This window comes from Ostrea edulis, chromosome 10 (assembly GCF_947568905.1).
Source record: "Ostrea edulis chromosome 10, xbOstEdul1.1, whole genome shotgun sequence".
Classification (NCBI taxonomy): domain Eukaryota; kingdom Metazoa; phylum Mollusca; class Bivalvia; order Ostreida; family Ostreidae; genus Ostrea; species Ostrea edulis.
The window spans coordinates 19,672,841-19,687,614 of NC_079173.1; positions in this window are offsets into that span (position 1 = coordinate 19,672,841).

Consider the following 14,774-nt stretch of genomic DNA (forward strand, 5'->3'; position numbering starts at 1 on the left):
ACTTACCTGAGTCATAAAATACTAAAGAAACAAACCAAAATTGATGGGAGTAATTAAATAATAATAACAGTCTAAAACTGAAGCGAGTAATAAAATACGAAACAAACAGGCCATAATTGAAGTGAGTCGTAAGATCCTAAACAAAAGAAAACTTGAAGCGAGTCATAAAATACTAAACAAACAGGCCAAATTGAAGTAAGTCGTAAACTATTAAACTAACAAGCCAAAATTGACATGAGTCATCAAATACGAAACAAATAAGCCAAAATTGACGTAAGTTGTAAAATACTAAATGATCATGCCAAATTTGACGTAAATTATAGAATACTAAGAAGTCAAAATTCATTGACGTGATTATTCAACACTGAAAACAGTGAAGATGACCAAAATACTGCATTTTTACCATTACAGTAAAACTTGCTGATAAGGTATTTGTACACATAACGTATTGTTGTAAATTAGCATGTCATCGTAAAAAAGAATTCATTTGACTGACACATTACCCTGTCTATGATAGGACACATCTCGTAGATGTACAACAAGTTCCTGGACTGTTTATTGATTTGAACCTATTTATTGTATATAACATATATAAAGGATCAGAAACAAATTCATACAACTGATGAGTTTTTATCCTTATAACTTAACAACACAATTTTCATTGAAAAATTCATATACACAGAATACAATCATAGTAAGTGTTATATAAATGAACAATACAATATGTTCTGTGTATGGTCAGGTTTTTTTTAATAAATTGAGACAGGCTACTGATAAACAAGTTGATGTTGCAGAGGTTTCAACAGTCTTGTTTAAAGTAAGTATTTTTCAAATTCTATGGTCATTAAAATGATCTAGTTTGCCATTACAACCTATCATTGGGTCAAATGTTATCTGACGTGTTTCATGATGATTCTTAGGCCTTTCTTGGCACATTGGTTTTGAGTAAGTGTGACTCTGTTTATCTGATCAATATATAGGTTCACGGCGGGTGTAACAGGGGGTGGGATGCTTACTCCTCCCAGACACCTCATCCCAACTCTGGTCTGTCCAAGTGTTTGCATAACTCTCTATTTTGCATTGCTTGTAGAAGTTATGAGATTGATCACTGTTCGTTATCTTCATCTCTCATGATTATCAGCTACATATTTTAGTTTCATGAATGTGCGTCTGAACATGAGAAAAATTATAATTATTCAATTACTCGGTACATAAGGCAAAGTAGAAGATGTGTATAAGTAATGACATTTAACATTAACAATATATTCAATAATCCGTATCTAGCAATTGAATATTTCTTACAAATAAAGAAAATGTGATATGCGTCTTCACGCATCCACAGAAACATAATGGACAATAAAAAATATCGCGTCTACAAAGATCATAATTCAAACACAGATGTATCGAAGTTTGACATGGATTATATTCAGCTAACGAGAAACATATGAAAAAAATATTTGGTTACAGGGGCTTGAAGAAAGATTTAGGATTCGAACTTTGTTATCAAATGTTCTTATTTAAATTGTAAACCTCCAGTAAGCTCTCGGATTCTTGAGCTGGAATTCTGTATTTGTAACACAATATGTTTCATACTCTGTAGCTGCTCATCAAAGTTTGGGACGCTGTATGACCTTCACACATGGAATGAATGACCTTCACATTGGGAATGAATGAGCTTATGAAATGTTTGACGACACGTTCCTTTGCATGCAACTACCTGTGTACTTCCTTTTCAGTCTAAGTCCAGTTACAAATCAATACCTGCTCGCAGTCATCCATGATAGGAATCTACGAGACACTGGACTAGTTCAGCTATTTAGTCATTAAAATATAAGAAATATTTGAACTGAGAACATATTTAATCTAAGCCATTAGAGAACCAAACATCCGACTTATATTTTCACGAGATTAAGTATTTAAAAAAATATTATACTTAATCAATGATTTTCATTTCCATGTCATGGGGACTGTATCTTAATGATAAGACAAAATTGTGAATTTTCATGTGAATTACTAGTTAAACTTTTACAATTTCGTTATATTTCATGTGTTACTAGTTTTACGATTTTGTTGGATGCAAGGTGAAGATAATGAACAGTGATCAATCTCATAACTCCTATAAACAATACAAAATAGATAGTTGGGCAAACACAGACCCCTGGACACACCAGAAGTGGGATCAAGTGCCTAGGAGGAGTAAGCATCCCCTGTCGACCGGTCACACCCGCTGTGAGCCCTCTATCCTGATCAGGTAAACGGAGTTATCCGCAGTCAAAATCAGTGTGCCAGGAACGGCTTAACAATCTGTATGAAACAAGTCAGACAGCATTTGACCCAATGTTAGGCTGTATTGACGAACTAGATCGTTATAACGACCATAGAATTTACGAAATGCTGACTTTAATCGAGACTGTTGAAACCCCTGTACCATCAACTTGTTTGTTAGTAGCTTACCTCGATTTAAAAACTGACTATACGCGGAACAAGCTCTTGTATATCGAATCAGTTGAGATATATAAACACCATATGCAGGTGATAATGGAATATTGCTACATAAATATGGGAAGTTGACGATGGAGAAACTGAAATCATCCTGTTTGTCATATAGTTGAGTTGTCAGTTTGCCGTCAATGTCTACTTTCAATAAAATATCTAAGTATGAAGCAGAAGTGGACGATTCTGTGTGGTGTCTTTTATTTCGAGCTTACAGGGATATATCAAATCAACATATGAATGAAAGCTATTATTGTTAATAGACAAAACGTCATCGATATATCGAAATGTCGAATTGAAGGCCGCAGCGAGAGATTTTTTCTTTTCGCATAGAAGTTTTTGAATATATTCTGCTTCATATGAATATAGAAACAAGTCAGCTAAGAAAGGAGCATAATTCGTGCCCATGGGAATTCCAACAGACTGTTGGATACGGTCGCTATACATTGAATGACTGATTATATTTTGTTTGACGCTTGAGAATCTTTCACTAATATGTAGAGGTCACCATTGCCGGTGAACAACTGTAAAACTTGGGCTATACTCGGTGCCAACGACCATGGAACAGGAGGGATATTTATCATACCACATCTACTGTGACTCGGAACCTCAGTTTTGCGATCTCATCTGAAGGACCGCCCCATTTAGTCGCCTTCTACGAGAAGAAAGAGGCACTGAGGACCTATTCTAACCCGGATATGTAAATTGTATAATACTAGAACCTAATATTTTTTTGGGATAGAGGTACCCTCGGATCCTTTGAAATTCAAACCCCTACTATATTCATTGATCTCTCAGCATACTGTTATAGTGTTTGAGAAGACAAGAAATTAAATCTAAAAAAATCTATTATAATATTTACATTTTCAAATGTTTTCTCTTATATAACACTATTACAAGTAATGCATATGTTTGAGTGTATAAATACTTATACAGGGTCAACAGGACTGTGTGTATGAACATTTATTAAAAGTCGGTTGCAGGTACTACTTTTACTAAGGCAATACACATCTAGCCATTGCTCCCGCTTACTATAAAAGTCTATCAATAGATGAAATCAACATCATAGATTGTGTTTATGATTCTAGTTGTATTCCAAGCAGTGGACTTTCATCAATAATAAAAACATTTCTGTAAAACAATGTCTTACTGATGTATAGCTTAAATTTCGTTTGCTACACTCTGGCCACCCTGATGTAAACATTGACTGAATTTAGCAACTTTGAGATTGGTGATGCGAAATTGTACCTAGACGATGATATTAGGTTATAGCAAAAACGTCTTTCAGAGGATTTACATATGTATGACTGATATTTGTAAGTCGTCCAAGTACATCAAGACCAATAAACCACACTGCCTGCGTGCCACAGCAAGCATGAGTTCCATATCCTCAGTGATGTCAGGGAGATTAATCTGCGTCCTCTCTCCTGTCTATAAATGATTTGCCTATACCTGACGATTGCCGCCCTGTTCTTCATGTTCCTCCACCTTAGTCATCTGTTAACTCCGTAATGTCTACAGAATATCTTTTAAAGGTGGTCTTCAACAACTGCGTCTTCAACGTTCAACGGTTTGTTGAAAGGCACATCAAAACTGTAACGTTGTGCACCCCCTTTCACAGTACGTTTTATCAGTTTTTCAAAAAATACCAATTTAAACATACATATAAGGAAGAGTTTTCAATTATATATCCTGAGTTATTGTTGATATAATTGTTTTTCGACGTCTTAATACAATGTAGTTAAAACAGTTCTTCACTTGACTTTATTTAGTGTTTTCGCCATTTTGAACGAAGCGCTATGTAGGTCAAGAATATCAAATGTATGGAAACGCGTTGTTAACACAATTCAACAATGGTTATTGACCAAAAATGTAAATGAAAGGCAAAGATAACGAGTAATGATCAATCTCATAACTCCCACAAGCAATACGAAATAGAGATTTGGGCAAACACGGACCCCTGGGTATACTAAAGGTGGGATAATGTGCCTAGGAGGAGTAGCACCACCTGTCAAGCGGTCACACCCGCCGAGAACCATGTATCTTGATCAAGTAAACGGAGTTATCTAAGTAATAAGGTATCATTTTAAAATATCGATCAGGATATCAATACGGGTTGCTACGTAATCAGATTTTCCATAAAGACCTTTTGGCTTTATGGAATTTGAACACTTGACCAAATAACTCTCAAAGTGTAACCATTTCATGCTTCTTAAGTGAGTCCTCTTTTGTGCTGCAGGGTCTCACGAAGTTGCATCATACTCAAAAGAGGATAATCAAAGATTTCATCTCTTTCTTTCTATTCCCCTCTCTCCTCCCACCCTCTCTCCATTCAACCTCTTTCCTTCATTTTCTCTTCCTGTCCCTTTCTTTCCATTTCCATATAAAAGAGAACAAATGACCTTATCCTATAAAATCGTGAACATTTATACTATGTATGTCCTACACTCCCATTATAATTGAAGAGAGTATCTATCAGGATTTAATCAGCATTGATCAATGAAAGTATCGTTGATGTTATCATACATATGATGCTCTAAATGGCGATGAATGTGTTTTCTGTAGTGCCATGTCTGACAATGATCATTGCTGTTTGTGCCGCTCCAGCCATTAGAAGGGACATTTTGCTGACGGTGAGTATCTAAGGTGAATTATTTTGTTTGGTGGATCATGAACTCAGAATTAGCGTTCATACTATACTTTATCTTTCAATCTAAAACTTATCATCGTGGCCGCTAAAAGTATATATGTAGCAATACATTTAGAATATAAATCTCAAAAACATTTTTCAGAGACTGACAGCTGTGCGATGCACACTCAAGGACATGAGAGGGACCAGTGATGATATGGAAACTAGAATATACCCGGCGGTTAAATCGTGGAATCGAGGTTTGTCAATTAATAGTAGAACACAATGGTGTCTGGATGGATTACAAGTTTATTAGTATGCAAGGTTTATATATAATGACCTGATTAATTTGAAAATAAGATTGTACTTTAAACCTGTTTAAATGTGGTAGCATTCAATGTGCCGCTCAGACAAATATTCTAGAGAATTCTGTTCTAAATGTGTATGATCTTTTAATTTCACATTTTACGTTTATTCCATGGAGCTGTAACCTTGTAAGATGGGGCACTTTATCAATGAACACGGCATCCTTATATTATTATATTATTTCCTTTACTAATCTATGTACTGGCATAAATATTCTTGTTTGAGAAACAAACAGTTGTATACATTTAATAAATTACTCAGCACGTATCATGTCCTAATTATGAAACTTACATATGCGGATTTTCGAACACGACTGCCGTCGGTTTTAATCTTGAAACATTTTACTTTTATTCAAACATTCCTTTAGGTAACCCAAATGACAGAAAGTTCATGGGTGGAAGATTGATCAAGCGAGTCAGTCTGCGCCAGTGCAAACGTTGGATGGATACCAGCATAGAGCCTTTATAGAAGACAACAGCACTGAATGTATATTTCATTACAAGCGGATACATTCCGTTTATTCAGTCTTTTGATATACATATATCAATTTATCTATAAGCGTTTATGATAACTAGGTTGGTCAGTGGTCACACATGGCCAACAGAAGCGGGGAGACGGCACAACAGGTGTGCATTGCGCTGGGAAAGAGACAGCTTCTGAATGACGTTGAGGGTATGAACGACCCTTAAACTACTTTTACAACCTAGAAATAAAACAATGTCATGCCAAACCCTAACTCCCACGGAAAAACTATATGTTTCATTACTAACTTCATACCAAGTAGTTACCGTAGTGGTGACCGAGGGGTTAGAGCGTTCACCCCCGCATGCGGAAGGCCGGGGTTCGAGTCCCGGCCGCGACAGACCCAAGTCGTTAAAATAGGTAGTGACAGTTCCACCGTCAAACGCTCGGCATCAGATGTGAATATGATGGGTCCTCGGAGATGACCTTAAAAACGGATGTCCCGTGTCACAGTAGGTGTGGCACGCTAAAGAACCTTCAATGCTCAATGGCCGTAAGCGCCGAGCATAGGCCTAAATTTGAAGCCTTTCACCGGTCTTGGTGACGTCTTCATATGAGTGAAAAATTATCGAGCGAGACGTTAAGCAAGATACAATCAATCAATCATACCAAGTATAAGAAGGTTAGCTTATTTTTCTCTGAAATAAAAAAAAATGTTTGATGAAAAAATGTTTGCAGTCTCCATCTCAAATGTCCTCATGATTTTAGTGGAATAAGAAATGACAGCTAGAATCAGAAAATAATTTCTTCATCTGAAGTCTTTTATGAAGTTTCTACGAAAGGAAATGCAATTACAATCAAGAATTAATTCCTGGTTCATGTTTTTAAAGAGACAAAAGCAACGTAAGTTATAGGTTGTTCCAACAAAATGAACATTTGATACCCGAATGATGTCTCTGTTACCTCGACATTTTAAGTGTAAATCGGTTTAAAACATTGGCCTCGAACGTAGACCCAACTTTGAGAAGACACATCGGATCAAGAAAGCACTTAAATTGTCTTTGGTCAAAATTAGCATGTAAACAAAGTCTAACAATATATTAATGAAACGGCTGAAGTTGGTGCAACGTTAGACTTAGTCTATACACGTGAAATGTTTTATTTTTCAAGAACTTACACGGGTAGTTGCATGCAAATGAAGGTGTCTTCAGACATTTCATAAGGTCATTCATTCCATGTGTGAAGGTCATACAGCGTCCCAAACTTTGATGAGCAGCTACAGAGTATGAAACATATTGTGTTACAAAGACAGAATCCGAGAGCTTACTGGGCGTTTACAATATAAATAAGACCATTCGATGACGAAGTTTTCGAGTCCTAAATCTTTCTTCAATCCCTTGTAACCAAAGGCCTTTATTCATATGGTTTTCGTTTGCTGAATATTATCTATACCAAACTTCGACACATCTGTGTTTTGAATTATGATACTTGTAGACGCAATATTGTAGATTCTTCATTATGTTTCTGTGGATGCGTGAAGATGCATATCACATTTTCTTTATTTGTAAGAAATACTCAATCGCTAGATACAGAATATTGAATATATTGTTAATGTTAAATGTCTTATTACTGATACACATTTTCTACTTTGTCTTATCTACCGAATAATTGAATGATTATAACTTTTCTTATGTTCAGACGTACATTCATGAAACTAAAATATGTAAAACATGAGAGATGAAGATAACTAACAGTGATCAATCTCATAACTTCTATAAGCAATGCAAAATAGAGAGCTATGCAACCATCTGGACACACCAGAGGTGGGATCAGGTGCCTAGGAGGAGTAAGCATCCTCTGTCGACCGGTTACACCTGCCATGAACCCTATATCTTGATTAGGCAAACAGAGTCACCCGTAGTCAAAACCAATGTTCCATGAACGGCCTAAGAATCATCATGAAGCACGTAAGATAACATTTGACCCAATGATAGGTTGTAATGGCAAACTAGATCATTTTAATGACTATAGAATTTGAGAAATACTTACTTTAAACGAGACTGTTGAAACCCCTGCAACATCAACTTGTTTATCAGTAGCCTGTCTCGATTTATAAAAAAAACACGACCATGCGCAGAACATATTGTATTGTTCATTTATATAACACTTACTATGATTGTATTCTCTGTATATTAATTTTCCAACGAACATTGTGTTATTAGGTTATAAGGATAAAAACTCGTAAGTTGTATTAATTTGTTTCTGATCCTTTACATATATTATATACAATAAATACGTTCAAATCAATAAATAGTCCAGAAACTTATTGTACATCTACGAGATGTGTCCTATCATAGACGGGGTAATGTGTCACTCTTTTTTACGATGACATGCTAATTTACAACAATACACTATGTGTACAAATACCTTATCAGCAAGTTTTACTATAATGGTAAAAATGCAGTCTTTTGGTCATCTTCACTGTTTTCAGTGTTGAGTACTCACTTCAATGAATTTTGACTGTTTAGTATTTTACAATTCATGTCATTTTGGCGTGATCGCTTAGTATTTTACTACTTACGTCAATTTTTGCATGTTTGTTTAGTATTTTATGACTCGCTTCAATTTTAGCATATTCGTTTAGTATCATATGACTCGTGTCAATTTTGGCCTGTTAGTTTAATATATTACGACTTATTTCAATTTGGTCTGTTTGTTAAGTATTTTATCACTCGCTTCAATTTTATCATATTCGTTTAGTATTTTATGACTCGTGTCGATTTTGGCCTGTTTGTTTAGTTTTTAACGACTCCCTTCAATTTTTCTTCTGTTTTGGATTTTACGACTCACTTCAATCATTATCTGCTTGTTTAGTATTTTATTGCTCGCTTCAGTTTTAGATTGTTATTATTATTCAATTACTCCCATCCATTTTGGTATTGAACATGTCGGAAGTAAGATATGGATAAAAAATAAGATAATAATGGCGGATATAAACAATATGTAATCTTGAATATCATGTGACTCACGGGGGACTGACTAATTCGTATCTCTTAAAAGAATAAACAAAGCTTTATCAGAGATCTCAAAGCGTACAAATGTTACTTACGATTTAAAGTTAACAAAGAACTTGAATAAAGTCCACACAGAAATCATCGTAAACACAGACCCTGTGTTGTTTTTATTTTTCTTTTCAGTTAAAAGGTGAATACTAAAATATGTTTTCCTATTATCGCTATTAGCAAAATACTTAATTAACATATATTTGCTTCTATGAAAGGTGAAGATAACGAACAGTGATGAATCTCATAATTCCTCTGAGGAATACAAAATAGAGAAATTAGCCAACCCGGACTCCTGGATATACCAGAGGTGGGATCTTATATTGCGAGTTTACAAATTGCCACGAATCTCTGCGATTTCAATCGGGTTTGGTTAACATTGCCCTCAGGTCGTCAAGGTAAATGACCCTAAAGGTTTCCGCCTTTTAATTTTCATCATTTAACAGTATCTTCTCGCAATGTTAGTGAAGAATCCATATATAGAAGGGGTTGCAAACCCGCAACCTATCCCTTTTATTAGAACAAATATCCTTAAAGCGTTATTTTGCAGCATTTTGGACATTGCACATTTGTGGGAAAAGGTTGTATTGCAACACCCCGTTTTCATAATTTCCCGAATCCGCTCATATTTGTCCAGTATGATTCGTATGCCATCTTCCCACCGCCACGCTATATCTTCAGCACAATGGGAACAGGTTTCTTAGCTTATTATATAATACATGTAAGTGTTACAAAGTGGTTGATCTAGAACATGGGGAGAGAGTGCAACCAAATTTGTACCTTTTCCGCCTCCTAAAAAGGAAGATTGAAGACCTCAAAATAGCACAAAATGACAATATTTTGTTTAAAATATTCAACTAAAGGAAGTAGGATTATAACCCCCTTAATCATCCTCTAGATCCGCCAATATTACATTTATTAACCCTGTCTCTCTTGAATATGCATACTAATTAAAACATTAGGAGTGAAAAACATTACATGTTGCAAGATAAGTTGAGAAGGCATGACATAATGACACATAATATAAAATAATACCATATATATATATATATATATATATATATATATATATATATATATATTAAAAGAATGTCATATACGCCATCACATGTCCTGGATGCAAGGGATATTACATTGGTGAAACTGGCAACACTCTCCGTGCCCGTGTACGTGTACATAAGCAGCACATCAGTACACCCGAATACAGACAAATCCAATTAAATGCACACCTGGAAACGTGTGGTAAAAAACGATTTAACATTTTCCCATTTTATAAACTCAAATGTGCCAATGCTATTCAGAGACGGGAAAAAGAAAAACATTTCATTGGTATTCTAAAGTCAAATCTTAATAGTCTTTTATAATTGCCTATGATTTTCCCGTATTTTTTCCAGATCATTGTTGTACATTATCCATGACGTCACAATATATACATTTAACTTTCCGCTTACTTCGACGTCATAATCACTGTTACTATGATACTGCTATGTATACATTTTTGTAAAGCTTCTGAAGATGTAATGAAAGCGCTAAAGCTTTACGGAGGATTTCTGTGTTTTCTTTTTATATTTTTTTTATATTAGTATCCGATTACTGAGACTCTATTTCAATTTTGGATATATATATATATATATATATATATATATATATATATATATATATATATATATCACCCTTTTTATACACTATGTACTCTCAAAGGTGCTTTACAATGCATATATACCTTACTATAGAATGTTATACACATAATGCATAGAAAATAAATAAAACATTAAAAGACAATGATATAAAAGGCGTTATGACATGTAAACAGTCCGTAGCTGTACATATTCTGGTTGTACACATAAAACATGAAAACAGAAGATACCATAAATATGCTAGAATAAACATCAGTTTCAGGGTGTATTAAAATCATATTTTTTAAATAAAACATCACAAAATGGTACTCGAAAAACTAAAACACACAGTCAAAACAGACAAGATAATCTTAATGCACTGAAACAGCAAAGACGAATGACTGAATTGATAGAAACTGGTCCTGGAAAACTTGATGGAAAAAATGTGTTTTCAGTGACTTCTTGAATGCACACAATATTCTACAGCCCCTTACATGTTCTTGAAGGGCATTCCACAGTTTTGGAGCTATTGTTCTGAAACAGCGATCCCCGTACTTAACTGTTCTACTTTTGTGGAACAACTAGAGTGATCGATTGTTTTATAGGCCTAAGATTTCGTGTAGGCTTATATACCTCTAGCAATCGTTTGATAGAAATTGGGCACTCATCATGTAAGGCTTTGTAAGTATAAGTAAGTATCTTATATTGTGTCTTCTACTGCACAGGTAACCAGAGTAGTTCTTTTAGTATTGGAGTGATATGGTTGTAATGAGAGGTCCTGGATATGAGACGTGCGGCAGTGTTTTGAATGTGTTGGAGCTAGCTCGCCAACCAGTAGAGCATAAGAATAATCTAACTTTGATGTACTCTGGAGTTCACAATAGATTTAGTTGCTTCATAACACAAATTACATTAGTGACGATTTATTAACCTCGTCTCTCTAGATCCGCCAATGTTATATATAAGTGATGATTCTCTAGATCCGCCAATGCTATTTAAGTGATGATTTATTGCTCCCGTCCCGCTAGATCCGTCAATGTTATATAAGTGATGATTTATTGATCCCGTCCCGCTAGATCCGCCAATGTTATATAAGTGATGATTCATTAACCCCGTCTTTCTAGATCCGCGAGTGCTACATAAGTGATGAATTATTAACCCCGTCTCTCTAGATCCGCAAATGCTATATAAGTGATGATTTATTGATCCCGTCCCGCTAGATCCGTCAATGTTATATAAGTGATGATTGATTAACCCAGTCTTTCTAGATCCGCGAGTGCTACATAAGTGATGAATTATTAACCCCGTCTCTCTAGATCCGCAAATGCTATATAAGTGATGATTTATTGATCCCGTCCCGCTAGATCCGTCAATGTTATATAAGTGATGATTGATTAACCCAGTCTTTCTAGATCCGCGAGTGCTACATAAATGATGAATTATTAACCCCGTCTCTCTAGATCCGCAAATGCTATATAAGTGATGATTTATTGATCCCGTCCCGCTAGATCCGTCAATGTTATATAAGTGATGATTGATTAACCCAGTCTTTCTAGATCCGCGAGTGCTACATAAGTGATGAATTATTAACCCCGTCTCTCTAGATCCGCCAATGCTATATAAGTGATGATTTATTGATCCCGTCCCACTAGATCCGCCAATGTTATATAAGTGATGATTCATTAACCCAGGCTTTCTAGATCCACGAATGCTACATAAGTGATGATTTATTAACCCCGTCTTTCTAGATCCGCCAATGCTATATAAGTGATGATTCATTAACCCCGTCTCTCTAGATCCGCCAATGCTATATAAATGATGATTTATTGATCCTGTCCCGCTAGATCCGCCAATGTTATATAAGTGATGATTGATTAACCCAGTCTTTCTAGATCCGCCAATGTTATATAAGTGATGATTTATTAACCCCGTCTCTCTAAATCCGCCAATGTTATATAAGTGATGATTTATTAATCCCGTCTCCCTAGATCCGTCAATGCTATATAAGTGATGATTCATTGACCCCGTCTCTCTAGATCTGCCAATGCTATATAAGTGATTAATTATTAACCCCGTCTCTCCAAATAAAATATTGCAAGACATTATGTGTTACAAGATAAGTCTAGAAGGCATGACATACGGACGTATAACACAGATTACTATAATTCAATAGCACAAGATGTGTCCCCCTTTCTGACACGTAAAATTCACATGACTTGTATGTATCTAAAAGGTATATAATCAGTAAAGGATGCACTTTGAATTCCATGTATCTTCACTGCATCATGTGTGCAGCAGGTATTTTAGTTTTCCTTATTTTCATCCTCTGCTACTTCCCTGAGTGTTAAACGATCAAACATTATTAATCTCAACCCTCTAGATCCGCCAATGGTTTATTAACCCCGTCCATCTTGATCAGCCAATGCTATATAAGTGATGATTTTTTTTTAAAATCTCACCTCTTTAGATCCGCTAATGTTACATAAGACTTAGTGATGATTTATTAACCTCGTCCCTCTGGATCCGTCAATGCTACATAAGTGATGATTTATGAACCCCATCCCCCTAGATCCGCCAATGCTACATTAAAGGGCACATTTCGTGTTTTCAAAGTATACAGAATTATAGGCATTTTGTCTTCCTTATGCTTATAGAAATTAATTGTAATAGTTCGTTCGCTGAAGTATTGCGATAATTAGCCACAATACGGACTTAAATCTAAGCCCCGATTTCAAAAAGCCTAGTTAATGAGATAGGTAGTCACGTGGTACAGTGACGTCATATGCGACCTTCGTCGATCAACTTGTTGTAAAAGTAGTGTTAGATATTTTTAAAAACTCGGGTTTTAGGGGCCTAATTTATTTACCATGGATAACTTTTATTTCGATGTTGACAAATTTCCCGAGTCTTATATCTTTTAGCCACTAGTACATACAAATAGCGACCCAAATGTAGCGAGAAAAGCGAGTATGAAATCTGCATAAATTTGCGAGTAAATAATGTTTACATGGGATCACTGTCTAAACACAATTTGGTAATGCCATTTCTGTAAACAACTGTAATTAGCGTTGTTGCTTTTCTAAAATAAACAGTGCAATAATTATTAAATTTATTTTTGGAGAAGTTAGATAGGCCTAAATTATGATACGATTATGTATCATTGACAACTAGGCCTACTGTCACGGGTGCATTTCGAAAAAATAATAATAATAATAATGATCAAACTTATCGTGAAAATCACAATACTTTTAAATTATTTTATTAAAGCAATTTTATTAGGCCTAATCATTATTTTTTGTTATCAACACGTTGTTACTTAGGAAGTGGGAGCGCGGTATGCTGTTGTTGTAAACACGTACGCGTTCCTTAAAAAAAATGAAAGCATTATAATTCAATTCAAAGTCGGGAAATATTATATTTTATTATTTATAATTGAAAGTTCAATTATCTTTTATCTTTAAATTTCTTTTTTAAAACTACCAGTTAGTATACACTGCTAGTTCTGCCTATATGTTGTTACAAGGTGAAGGTCAGTTGGTGCGAGTGTGTATTGAATTCGATAGCAGAACGGAAAGCATATGCCGTAGGCCTATATGTAACAGTGCGTAGCTTCGATAGAACAATTTTCTCGCAGTTTATCTACGTCTTTGTCCAAGTGCTTGTTTGAAAAAGTACAAGGACAAATTCTACTGGGGTTTTTATGGCAAAGTCGTTGTACCGATAAAAAATATTCACGTCTTGTCCCTAATACTTTCCTTCGAAAATTGAAAAAAACACAGTCCAAATCCTCTCTACTAACAGCAAGTACACCCTTAAACGGCACAAAACATCCTAATGCAGTGTTATTTACAAGCTGTTAATGTGATAATTGTTTGTTTGTCAATTAAATCTAATCTGTTTATGAAATAGCTATCAACTGTTTTCAAATCTTCTCGCTCGAGGTCGCATATGACGTCACAGATAATGGCGCGTAAAATATCAAAGAAAATATGCATATCGCAAGATTTGAATTTCATCGCTTTCAAACTCGAAAACTACGCAAACTGTTTCATTTAAAACACATGTAAAGTGGTTTTAGGCATGAAATGAATTAATTTTGCTGAAAAAATTAAAAAGTTTAAAAACATGCGATGTGTCCTTTAATGA